The sequence below is a fragment of the Symsagittifera roscoffensis genome, chromosome 5 (assembly GCF_963678635.1).
Source record: "Symsagittifera roscoffensis chromosome 5, txSymRosc1.1, whole genome shotgun sequence".
Classification (NCBI taxonomy): domain Eukaryota; kingdom Metazoa; phylum Xenacoelomorpha; order Acoela; family Convolutidae; genus Symsagittifera; species Symsagittifera roscoffensis.
In genome coordinates, this window is record NC_087066.1 from 55,126,250 (window position 1) to 55,139,379 (window position 13,130).

Genomic DNA, 13,130 nt, shown 5'->3' on the forward strand with positions numbered 1-13,130 from the left:
AAAACAGAAAATATTGAATTAACTTACATGTTAGCACAAAATTAGCGACAAAACGAAATTGAAAAAACAAAAATGGTGAAAACTCTCTGAAATTTGTGACTAAATGATTAAGGTTGTTACATAATAGTTGTTACATAATTCCAGTAATATTTGTGAAGTTGTTATTGGTTGATTTTTTTAAAAGTTTTGAGACAATGATGTGTATGACACTTTACTTGATCTTTGATCGTTTTGTACAGATAGAGTTTAGATTTTCAAAACCTGAATATGCACAAAAATGGGACAAAAACGTTTGTTTGAGTTTACAAATTTAGCGCCTTCTCAAACCAATCATCTCTTTTTCATCATAATCATATGCTCATCTAGCAAAATCCGAGGGTTTTGACTGGATAATGTGATGAAGGGACTCTTGACCTCGGTTACTATGATGGTTCCGACCTTCTGATAAATTTTTCAAAAGTGAATTTTTTGGTTCAATTTCAAGCTAATAAGGTGAGTCTAACTAGGCTTACAAAAGCCTCTATAGTCTTAATATGTAGTCAATTTGGGAATAACTATTTAAAATTTGAAATTTTTCTGAAAAAAAATTATGAAAATTTTTAAACGTTTATAAACTTTGAACTTTTTTCGTTTTTCTTTAAATTTTGTTTAAAAATTGCCTTTTTTATTATGAATGACAAGTATGCCAAAAAATTTTTTCGTTTAATCTTTTTATCACACTCCGCGCCGAAAAAAACGACTTTAATTTGAAGGCTTTTTTGTATTTTTTTAAGACTATGGTCAAAAAATTCTGTGCTACTTGCACAGTAGCCGGCTATCCTTGTTATATTTATAAATATTTTATTTTTAAGTAATTTTTTGTGCCAGTTACAGAGCTACACGATGTTTTTGTCTTAAGTTTTAATTTTCCGTCGAAAATTTAAAGCTGTAGTTATAGGTCGGGAAATTGATGATACACTAGTGGACAAAATAAAGTGAAAATTCAAATATTCCTCTCCAAAAAGCCTGTTCAAGAATAATTTCGCAAAAAATTGACTGGGATTTTTTTTTTAAAAATTTGAATAGACCAAGAGCAACTAATGTGCGCTATCTTCCATGATTTTATTGTATCCTGGTTTCAAGGTTTATACCAATTTTTCCAGGTTTGAAAACGCCACCTTCTACCAAAGGGCCCTAAAATTTTTGAAACGCGTAAAATTGTTAGAAACAGCTGAGTTAAGTAGAGTTTTCTTGCAATTCAATTTTAACGCTTAGAGTAGTTCACTAATGATGAACAGATTTTTTCCGTCGCATATTGGTGAAAAAATTCTCTCCGTTTCAAAACTTAGTGCAGAATGTAAAAACTGGCTTCCTCAGACCCGTATAACAACTCGTAAGTCCCTGAAACCGAACTTGAATGCTTTCATGTAGGGTAGCTTTGATCATTTACTCTTAGTTTTTGTAAAAAACGAATAATTCACTAATTTAGCGCTTTTTTCCGGTTCAAAAAATATCGATAGCGATTTGTGGGGGGATCAAAATATCACTATTGTGACCCTAAAAAACGGTCTGCTCACTGGGTTTTTCACTGAAAAACGGTAAACGAGTTTTACTATAGGCTGTATAAATAGTAATACTAATAAAATTATACCCCTCCGGGTTTGTTCAATATCCGATTTAAGGTGCTTAACTCGGGGAAATTCGCATTTCGGTGGAGGGTCAATTCAGTGCAGTCACTGTGGAGCCCCCCACAGAATGGTATCTTAATTTCTGTACCAAAAGGCATACAAAACTTGTTAACGATACCCAACAGTCGATTTGTGTTGTCCTTGAGCCCCTTCTTGTTGCTCCTTGCACTGCTTGCCGGATCAGTCTTCTGCTCTAATCCCGAGACCCTTCCGGATTGAGCGCAAAATAGCATTAACGTTCTTAAATACTCAAATAACACTCCAGTACAAGCACCAAAAACGGGCCACAATTTTGATCGTTACAAATTTGAATGATATAAATTACTGTAGCAACAAAATATCTAACAACACCAAACGGGAGGGTTGGATCCCATCTCGTCTGGGGGGATGATTTCTACTGGTTTTAATTTTTTTTACTGTTTTTGGTTTTTTCTTAGGTACTATACTACTTTTCGTTTGGTTTCTTGTATATCCTTAAGTCGTTTTGGTCAAATGCTTCTCAGGGAACGACGGGACGGCCAATCCCCCCACACTTCCTGGTACGCGAATTTCCGGTCCTAACTAGGTTAAAAAAGCTAGTTTCGGGAATCCGTAAGGCTTCCGCATTCCAAACTACCCTTCCGCCCCTGTGCTATCGGCCTTATTTAGAGCATGCGCTCGGCGCGGAGTGCTCGTTAACGGTTCTGCCAGTCATGATGTTTAAAAAAATAACACCCAGGAGCGCCATAAAAACATGTATGTAATATTCGCCCGGAAGTACATATCGACGGAAAATAAAGCTAGGTTCTGAAACGACTGGCTAGCGTCTAAACACAGCTCTATATGCTTTTCACCGTCTTTGTCAAAGCCAGTTCTCTTGGTGGTCTTTTTAACATCGGATCGACAAAAACGTTACTGTTTCCAGCTTCGATCAGAACGCTCTAATTAACTTAATTACAAATAGTGACACATGGCTGGGTCTTAGTATCCACAGATCACGAAGTCTCCTAAAAAAAGGGCGACTACAAAGCTAAAAATTCACAAAACCAGAGAGTTACAGCTTTCTCCCGAGACCCCTCCTGATTCTGGAATCTGGGCAAATAAAACTCTTATTTCTCCCGGAAGGCTGGACACGTTGTCCCAATAATACCCTTCATGGTTCTCGGGATGCGTGTTGTAATGATTGTAGCGGCACAATCGTTTCAACTCGGAATGGTCTTCTCTTATTTATTTTCTACTTCAATCTCAATCTGTATCTCAATCCGTTCACCGTTTTTCTCAACGAAATCTGTTGTTGTGTCTTTCGACGTTTCAGTTGTTGCGAAATCTCAAATTGTCACATGTCGTTCATGCTCAAATCGAAGTTTTACAAATCAGCATGTTAGGCCAATTTAACCATTCCTGATTCGTTAAACTGAGCATTTAACACCGTTAACTCGTAAAAACCATCAATCTTCTCAGTCAGTTGTAACAATAAAAATTCGAATCCAGTTTGCATTTTGACACATTTTGGTCGAATGTCACATATTTTCTCGTATTTTCAGTCATGGCGAGAAACTTGAGCATGAGAGGCTCAATTCGAATTTTTTAAAAATTTTCTATTCACCCAAAATTAAGACTAAACGTTAATCAGGGTCAAACTTCCAAATATGACCGACTGGCACAGAACAGATTTGAATGTTGTGGGTGCAATTCCATCTATGTTGGCCAGACGGTCCGACATCTCTTCACAAGGATTGAGAACACCAAAGAAGGATACCTTAAGTTAGTTACATTAGAGGTGCTGCACATTAGGAAAGATAGACCGGCAATTCACATGCGCGACGAGTTAAGAATTAGGGAGTTGACACAGGGGCTTTAGTTCCAGAATCAAAAAATTTTGGCCAAAACTATAAATATTGAAATAACTTACATGTTAGCATGAAATTAGCGACAAAACAAAATTGTAACAAAAAATTTCTAGATAATATTTGTTACATAATTTCAGTAACATTTGTAAAGTTGTGATTGGTCGATTTTTTTAAAAGTTTTGAAAAAATGATATGTATGACACTATATGATCTTTGATCATTTTGTACAGATAGAATTTAGATTTTTAAAACCTGAAGATGCACAAACATGTGCGAAAACGTTTGTTTGAATTTATAATTTTAGCGCATACTCAAACTAATCATCTCCTTTTCATCATTATCATATCCTTATCTAGAGTTTTCAAAGGATTTTGCCTGGATAATGTGATGAAGGGACTCCTGACCTCGTGATGAAGGGACTCCTGACCTTAATAAATAGTTTCATATAACGTAATGCCTGAGACGAGGAATAGATTGGCATCCAAACAGAGTGATTGCTGCACTGTTTGTACCAAACCAAATGGAGAAAACTGGATTCAGTGTGAGAGCTGCCAAAGATGGACTCACGGTGGGTGTGCTGGATACTCGAACGACGAGTACAAATTCTTGGCGAGGGCCAAAAATGTGATGTTTTTCTGTGACACATGCCTTCCATCAGCACAATGCAACTTACTGAAAAACAACTTCTCCGCAGAGGTCACCAAGGAAATTGCAGACTTGAAGGCCACAGTGGAGAGTGTTAAGTCTGCTGTAACGGCACTGACACCAACTGCCATAGAACCCGAAGCTAAGTATTCTTCAATTGTGAAAAATAATGCTGAATATTCACTAGAGTTAAGGTTCAGCGGTTTGCCTGAAATAAGCGATGCCCCTAAAAAACCAAACCGAAAAGAAGTTTTTGAACACGATGAAAAACAGTTATTTGATGTTGTACATTATCTGGGTGTGGGAAAAGAAGATATATCCGGTTTCCGTAGGCTTGGCAAATACAATTCACAAAATCCTCGAGCAAGGCAAATTCTTGTTAAGTTCTCAAATATTTATACGGTTGATAAAATATTAGCACGTGCACCAATGCTTAAAGTTTTCGAACCAACATATAACGATGAGGCCTATCGAGTTTTTGTTTCAAAATCTTTAAACAAAGAAGAGCAAATGAAAGAGCGAACAATTCTGAAAAAAAGAAGAGAGTTATTAGATACAAACCAACATGATCCAAAGAACATTCATATCAAAAATGGAATTTTGTATTTAAATAACCAAGCAGTAGTAATTGATGAGTGACTAGAAAATTCAACTGGTGAACTAAGCATGTTGTGTTATAACATTAGAAGTTTATATAAATCGGATCGAAGGAGAATTTTTTCGAATTTTCTGCTAGTAAATGCTGTTGATATTGTATGTATATCAGAAACATGGCTCACAGACGATATTGCAGAAGGCGAACTTTTTATACCTCAATATCAATGTTTTTTATCGAATAGAAAAGCAAAATCCGGAACAACAGAACACGGTGGGACTATGATTTGCGTGAAAAATGAAATCAACTCTGAGCAAATTAAATTGAATCTTGAAGATAATGGTTCAGTAACTGCATGCCTGATTTGTTTATGCAAAAAGAAAATACTTATTGTTTGCTGTTATTTACCACCCTCAAACAGTACTTACGCTTACATGAACGCTGATATTGAAAACTTGTTTAAATATTTGCAAAAAATCAAAAATAATTTTGATGAAGTAATAATATACGGGGATTTCAATTTCCCAACAATAAACTGGACGAGTCTTTCATCTGCTGTTGAGCAAGAAAATATTTTTCTCGATATAATTGATCGATATTGTTTGCAACAAAAAATCTCGTTCCAAACTGCTGCAACTGGTATTCTAGATTTGATTTTAGTGGGAAAAAACATACAGATAGTGAATATTGAAGACATTCAAAGGGATAACTATTTTAGCAAACTCTCGAATCATTTCCCTATCAAAGTTAAGTTTAACGTTGAAATATCGTCCTTGTTGCAGCGAAATTGCTGCAAAGATTTGATCTATAGCTACTGTAAAGGCGATTTTGGAAAACTACGAGAAACGTTGAATAAAACGAAATTCGAACCTTTCTGTTGGTCGAATCCTAATAAAGTTCTGGAATTATGGTATAGCTGGCTCAATACCGCAATATCTCAGAATGTACCAAGGAGAACAGCGCACAGAATGTCGCTACCACCGTGGATTACGCAAAAAACATCGCATTACATTAAGTGCCTTAAAACTGCGCGGAAGAATTTTCCAGAATTTCATGACCAGGTCATAGCATTAGCTGATTTAGTTGATACCAGTGCAGAAACTGACAAAGTTGAATACGAACAAGAGCTGGCTGCAGAACGAGCATCGTCAAAATTGTTCAAGTATTTCAAAGCATTTAGGAAGTCAAATCTCCCGCGGAAAATGTTTTACGAGTCTGTCTCGGAGGAGAAAGACAAGGGTAAATCAGAACTATTTTCTATCTTCTTCTCTTCCGTGTATACAAAATCGACAAAATTTATTGAAGGGTGTAATGGAAAAGAATGCGTAAAATCGATTACCACTGTAAATTTTTTCGAAAAGGAAGTAATTGAAATTTGCATGAACTTGGACATAAACAAGAGTAAAGGACCCGATGAAATTCCACCAATAGTGTATAAAAAATTGTGCATTACTCTTTCTCATTCTCTTTCACAGTTATTCAGAAAAATTTTCCAAACAGCCATTTTTCCAAACGATTGGAAACAAGCAATTATAAGTCCATTATTTAAAAAAGGCGATAAATGCCAAGTTACAAATTACAGACCGGTATCTCTGTTATCAATAGCTTCGAAAATTTTAGAAAGGATTATTTTTAGACGACTTTACGATCATTACCATTCTTTTTTTCACGCAGTTCAGTTCGGCTTTAGGAAAAGACGATCAACGATTCTCCAATTGATAATCTTTTTGCAAAAAGTGTACCAGGGCATTGAAAGTCAACATGATGTTGACATAATCTTTACTGACTACAGTAAAGCTTTTGACAGAGTGGATCATGGTATGCTTTTGAAAAAACTTTTTGAAACGGGCATCAGAAACAAGCTACTGAAACTAATCGAATCATACTTGACAAATCGAGTACAAGTCGTGCGTATAAATGGAGTAAACTCGTCACCAATACAAGTTACTAGCGGTGTCCCGCAAGGGAGTATTTTGGGCCCCATACTTTTTCTGGTTTTTGTTAACGACCTCCCGAAAATGTGCGATCAATTGTTTCCCCTACTTTTTGCCGATGACGCCAAATTTCTCAGCGTGGGTTTAAGCACAATAGATATTCAAAGTGATTTAAATGCGTTGTATGACTGGACCGTTAGAAACAACATGCCCTTCAATATGGATAAATGCTGCCTAATTAAAATGTCCAAAAACGAAAAACGTTTGCTTTTTGGAAACGAATTGATTAAAACAGAGGAAACTCAATCTGATTTGGGGCTCATGCTTTCCTGTGACTTAAAATGGAATTTGCATATAAATAAGGTTTGCTGCAAAGCAATTCGTGTTTTTCACATGATAAAAAGAAGCGTATCGAATCTTGGACAAAAAGCTAAACTGGATTTGTATAAATCTATGATCGTACCAATACTCACGTACGCAAATCCATGTTATGGATTAAGTAAATACATTATTACGGAGCTTGAAAATGTACAAAGGCGTATAGTTAAATGGATAATTCCGCATATGGATTCGTACAAAGATCGGTTAATCGAAATTTCACTATTGCCACTGCCAATGTATATACAGATCAACAACCTTTTGTTGCTGTCAAAAATTTTATGGAAAATTTATGATGTTGACATGTTGAAAGTTCCATCGTATTCCTGTTCCTCGCGCGGTTGTATGTTTCAGCTCGAGAGGCCGAAAAAGAAATTTTTGGAGGACGAATTCTTTTACCAAACATGTCGGCTAGCGAATGTGATCAAAATTGACGTGAGAGAAACAAGCAGACTGAAGAAGCGAATATTGTGGTTATTTTGGAGAAAATTTGAGAAGGACTACGAACAAATGAACAAGTGCACATGGAGAATTGCTTGCGATTGCACAATGAATGACTGTAGAAGCAAAACTTCACTATAGAACGAAAAACTGAAAGGGGGAAACCCCTTGTGCTACGAGCACAAATGCCCTACTACTACTACTACTTACTACGATACTTTCGACCTTCTGATTAATTTTTTAAAAAAGTGAATTTTTTGGTTCAGTTTCAAGCTAATAAGGTGAGGCCAAGTAGTCTTACAAAAGCCTATGTAGTCTTAATATGTAGTCAATTTAGGAATCAATATTAAAAAATTTGAAAATTTTCTGAAAAAAATTTAAAAATTTTTGAAACTTTATAAAATTTGAACTTTATTTCGTTTTTCTATAAAACTTGTTTAAAAATTGCCTTCTTCATTATAAATGCCAAGTATGCCTAAGTTTTTTTTTTTTCGTTCAGATCTTTTTATCACGCTCCGCCGAAAAAATGACTTTAATTTGAAAACTTTTTTGTATTCTTTAAGACTATGGACAAAATAAAGTGAAAATTCAGATATTCCTCTCGTAAAAGCCTTGTAACATTCGTCTACTGCAGTCACACATGAGGCTTAAGAAAAATAGGCCCTATAACCACTGGCTCAAGGGTCAGGGACACTATCTCTTGTGTTTTTCTACCTCAAGAACGGTCGGAGCCAGTTCGGTTCGCTTGTGACATGAGACTACGACCCGTTACAGCTTAAAGGCTACTACTAAAATATCCCCCCACTCTAGAATTAGAAACGTCCCCATACTTAGGTCTCTAGATACCCAAAATACATGAACGCCGTTAAAAACCGGGTTGGAACAATCCGTTAAGTTACTTTTTATTAGACAGTGGAACTTTGATCCATTTCAGATGGATCAACCTAAAACTCGCCTTACCTCAACATAACAATTATAAAACACACTCTAGAATTTAAATTAAGTACTCACATTGTAGCACGCTCAAGAACCAGGAAGTAAATAAGTCGGTAAACAACTCAAGAATTAATAAAGTAACTAATATGAGTTTAATGTTAGTCAGTTTCAACAACAAGAACAAGTTTTTACTCTAGACTGCAAGTTCTCGTGAACCATTGGGACACTCTAGCTGTCCACCTTTCCACCGAAGGTTCACTCTGGTCCAGTCAAGAATAGTATTCCAATCGTAATAATCCAACTCGAGGGAATGCTCTCGTCTCTGTCACAGATGGGACAGCTCTACTCTCGATTATTATAGTGATGGAAATTGCGAATAGCAATTTCCTACTGTTTTTTCTTGCGACTTTCCCGCGTGTGTGTCTTAATCGTTCTGAAATTGTTCTGATTTCTTTTTCTGATTTTCAGTTCTCGCGAGAAAATCGTGCATGACAGGTTCCATTCGAAACTTTGAAAAATTAAATTTCACTCCAAAATCAAGTGTTTTTTGCTTCTCTCAAGGTCAAACTTCCAAATATGACCGACTGGCACATACTCCCCGGACTCGAGATCGATGTCCTCATCGCGCGCTGTCTTCTGCCAGTGAGTCCCAGAAAAACCGAGTGTTGCTCAAGATACAGTGCCAGTGGTCATTTACAGAAGTTTGCAGCAGATTTAAGCTTATCTACACCCCAAAATTCACAGCCATTTAAAATTTTCACACTATTGCTAAACAGCAACCAAAATCTGCATACACCTGCACCCTTGAATTTTCGCTTTTCAAGCCAATCATTTTAAAATCTCTTTTGTCCTATTCAATCAGGAAATTGTCATGCAGCATTTTCGATTTATATAATAAATATAGTATATTAGTAACAATATTTGCTTTGTTAAAATTTCTTTTTCGTGAATCCAAGTTTCACTCAGATCCACGCTCAAGCCCCCCTTCCCTCTCAAGACTCAAGATCCATCCGATTTGCCCATTCATCTCGTGCTCTTCACCTTGGAGGTACTGCATCCTGAAGTGCTAGATGCGGCAAACTGTCTCAACAGTTCCTCTTCATCATCGGAACTAATCACAATCTCCTCCCAAGCCTTCAGCTGTTCATAGGATCGCATCCATTCTCTCTGCTCCTGCAATCTCTTTGCTTGGTTGGGTAGTGCCTTCACCCTAGCTTCTCGGTTCAAGCAAAAGGAGTTGTGCAGGCTCAAGCTCACGTTCTTCGCCAGGTCTTCCTCTAGTATCGACTCCCTCGCTTTGGTATTGTCTCTAGACATCTTACCCACTCTTTTCCATCCTGTCGTGATCGCATTACGATGGGTTAGCAGGGGTCTCTTGAAAGCTTCCGGCCCAATCTCGGCCTGGAACTGTCGATACTCTTTTTGATGTTTTCTCATGTGATCTTTCGTTGTCATGTACAACCAAGACGTCAGTGTCGCCCGAAACCATGGAAAGTACCTCAAGCGACTCCATACGTGCCTGACTTCCGTCGGTATGGCGAATACTTTGCACGCAGTCTCAAACAACTCGAGTCTCCTGCTGTAGTCTATCGCGTATATTGACTCAGCCGTTGGCGTCGTCGCCTCCCGATACTTCGTTATATTCTCTTCTATCCATCTCAGGGCTAACATCGTACTCACTACTAAGAGCGTCACCTTCTGCCGGTGATCCGGTAGTCCGATCGACCGAATCTCTTCCACATCCCACACCAGGCAAAGGTTCTTGTGATCTGGATACCACACCGTTTGTGCCAAGCAGTGGCATGGGCATTCCCCATGAGAGATCTCAATGCTCCTGAGATTACGCTCCCCTGAGGCTTCCAAGAGAGGCTCAAGCTCCATCATTTTCTCGTGCATCGTGTCGTTGTCTTCCAGGTTCGGAGTACTTCCCACAGGTTTCCCGATCACGTTTTGTCTCTCGTGATCGCTCGTGTTTTCTCTTTCCAACTTCAGAAGATCTTCTCCCCAGATTTCGCTTAAGTCATCTCTCAATTCTTTTGGTACTGTCCCTTTGATTTTTCTCAACAACTTGTGCGAGTGATGCGACATCCGAGCCAACCTCACACACTTGGGCACTGAGAAGGCCTTGTCCACCAGTATTCTCTGGCTGGACACTTCCACCATCGCCATGTGTAGCGGGTAGTGACTTCCGCACAAGTTGGCCATCATTGACCCTATCAGCGATTTCGCGTTCAATGGCAAGCCATAAGCTTCGCTCATGGGAAATCCCATTTCCGCCTCAAGACCAACCTTCCAGCTCCGGATGTGTTTTTGAGTCACCTGCAACACCCCGGGCCATGATTCTACGCTCAACGCCGTCACTAAATGATGTTCAGACTCCAGTCTCTCCAGTGCCTGCAGACCACACATTCTCGAGAAGAATCCGAGAGCTGTCGCTATATTCACCGTGGTTCTCGCGTAACATTCCGCTATTATTTGCACTTCACTTTTCTCCCTTTCTGTGATGTCTTCGAACCAAGTGACCAGGTCTTCTTTTTGAAACGACAGTATTCTGACGCATGACCGTCCATCGCAGATGTGCTCTCCGTTCCCACACGTCGAATCCAGACAGCTACCCGGCTCCAATTTCTTTGCTGACCCGGGGTCGCTCGTCCTTTCGCTTGGCTCTTGCATCTGGGGTGTGATTAGCTTATGTAGCACACTCAACTTCGCCAGATCTTCATCTTCCGTTGGTGCTAACCTCACTCGCTCGGTGGTTTCCTCGATTAGACTCGCATGGGGATGTGGACACCAGGAGGGTCTTAGTAGCTTCCATATCACTCCCAAGTTCGTGGTTAACAAGCCATCTCCACCGCCCATGTTCAATTCAACTCTCTTGTTTGAGCGCGGTATGCTTATCACCTCTGGTGTTTTCTCAAGAATCAGGCCCAGGCTCGGCCCCTCTTTCTCCACCGCGTCTATCTCCATTATTCTTTCTGTCCAAAACTTCAGTAGCTCCGCTACCTCATGGTTTCTGTGGGCTCCTCCAGCTTCCGAGTCTAAGAAGGGATTGTAGGCTATTCCCATCACTCCAGACACATATTGGTATTCCCCCTTCTCACTGAGTCTCGAGTACTGTTCTGACGAGGCCAGGTTACGGTGAACATCATGTTCTTCCTCGAACTTCTTATTAGAGAACCTCCGTACCTCGTCCAGCTTTCGATGGTTCTCTAAGGATAGTCTGGAACCATCTTCTTTCTCTATTCCTGTACTCTGATATACGTTCAAGATGATCGTTGAGACTCTTCTCTCCATGGTTTTACTTCCACTTGCTCTCTGGTGGCATGCCAGGATGGTGCTATCAGACATCATTGACATTGTCCATCTCAAGAAACATGTGGCATCTTTTCTTCTAGCCAGGCTCAAGCCTGAATTGTCCCTGGCCACGTGTTGCATCAGTGCCTGATACACCTCTAGCTTCTTGCTTCCCAACTTCAGCCTGTCATACGAGGTCAATGTCTCCAACTCTATTCCCACCAGACTCCAGGTGAACATTAATTGTCCCGCAGTTCTAACGAAGGGATTCGCCATTAGTGGCGGTGCTGATGAGGATGTTCTCATCGCCTCTTCAAAATGATCCTTCAACAAACTCTGCCAGGACCTCTTCAGATGACTTGCCATCTCTATCTTATTAACCTCGGCGTTTTGCTGGGTGGCCCAATTGCGTCGCCTGCGAGCTATTCCACTGTCCAACTTCTTCAAGCAGTCCTCCATTTCCTTCAATGTTTCGAGGGCCACCCACCACGTCCGGGAAGTGTTCCTCGTCTTGCTCCTCTCCAATGGATCACTCGTCACTCGTTTGCCCATGTCCTGATGTGCCTTCGAGATCCATTCTTTGCCGATCTCCACTTCCCCTACCTGTCCGTTCGTTGAACCTCTCTTCACGTTTACCTTCTGAGGCTTGAAGTCTTCTTCTGACGTCGAACTGGTGGAAACCTCTATTTCCTTTTCTACTTCAAGTGGTTTCCTGAGCTCCGAGCTGTTCTTGTATGCCGCCGTCTTGCATCGGGCCAAAACGATGGGCGCCGTCTCTCTCAAGTTTCCTTCCGAAACAGCATCCACTGAAGGACTACCCCATCCTTCCACTTCTCTCTTCCTCTTGCGAGTCTCCACATCTCTGCTCGAGGGTGTTGTGGCTATCATCATTGATTCGACCTCTCCATCCACTCCTTCCAACTCTTGCCTCCCCCCTGCTCGAGCCTTAAGGATATTAGTACTTTTAATCATATTACTAGTCCCAACCTTATCCCTTTTTATACCATCAACCATTTTATCCACAGTTTTTTGTTTCAGAGTAGAGCTGTCCTCACATTTCTCTTTTCTAGTCTTCGATCGTGCGTTCCTCAGCTCCACTAGCTTGTTCAGCAGCTCTCTTCTTGCTTTCTCATCCAGGCCCGTTCCTATCAGGAGCGGTTCCCCGAATCTCACTACTGCGTCCCACAGTTCCTTCTTGAACTTGTCCAGCGTCGTCTCGCTGCCCACTTCTCGATTGAATTCCCCCAGGAATTCCTGCCAAGCGTCATCCTCGAGAGATCCCAAGAATATGTCCCTGTTCCCTTCGAACGTGTTCTTCTCCCTTTCCTCCGAGCTCAAGAGTAACATCCCCATATTGAAGGTCTCACCTGCCAATGGCAACTCTAGGTTCTTCCGCGGGGACGGGTTCAGA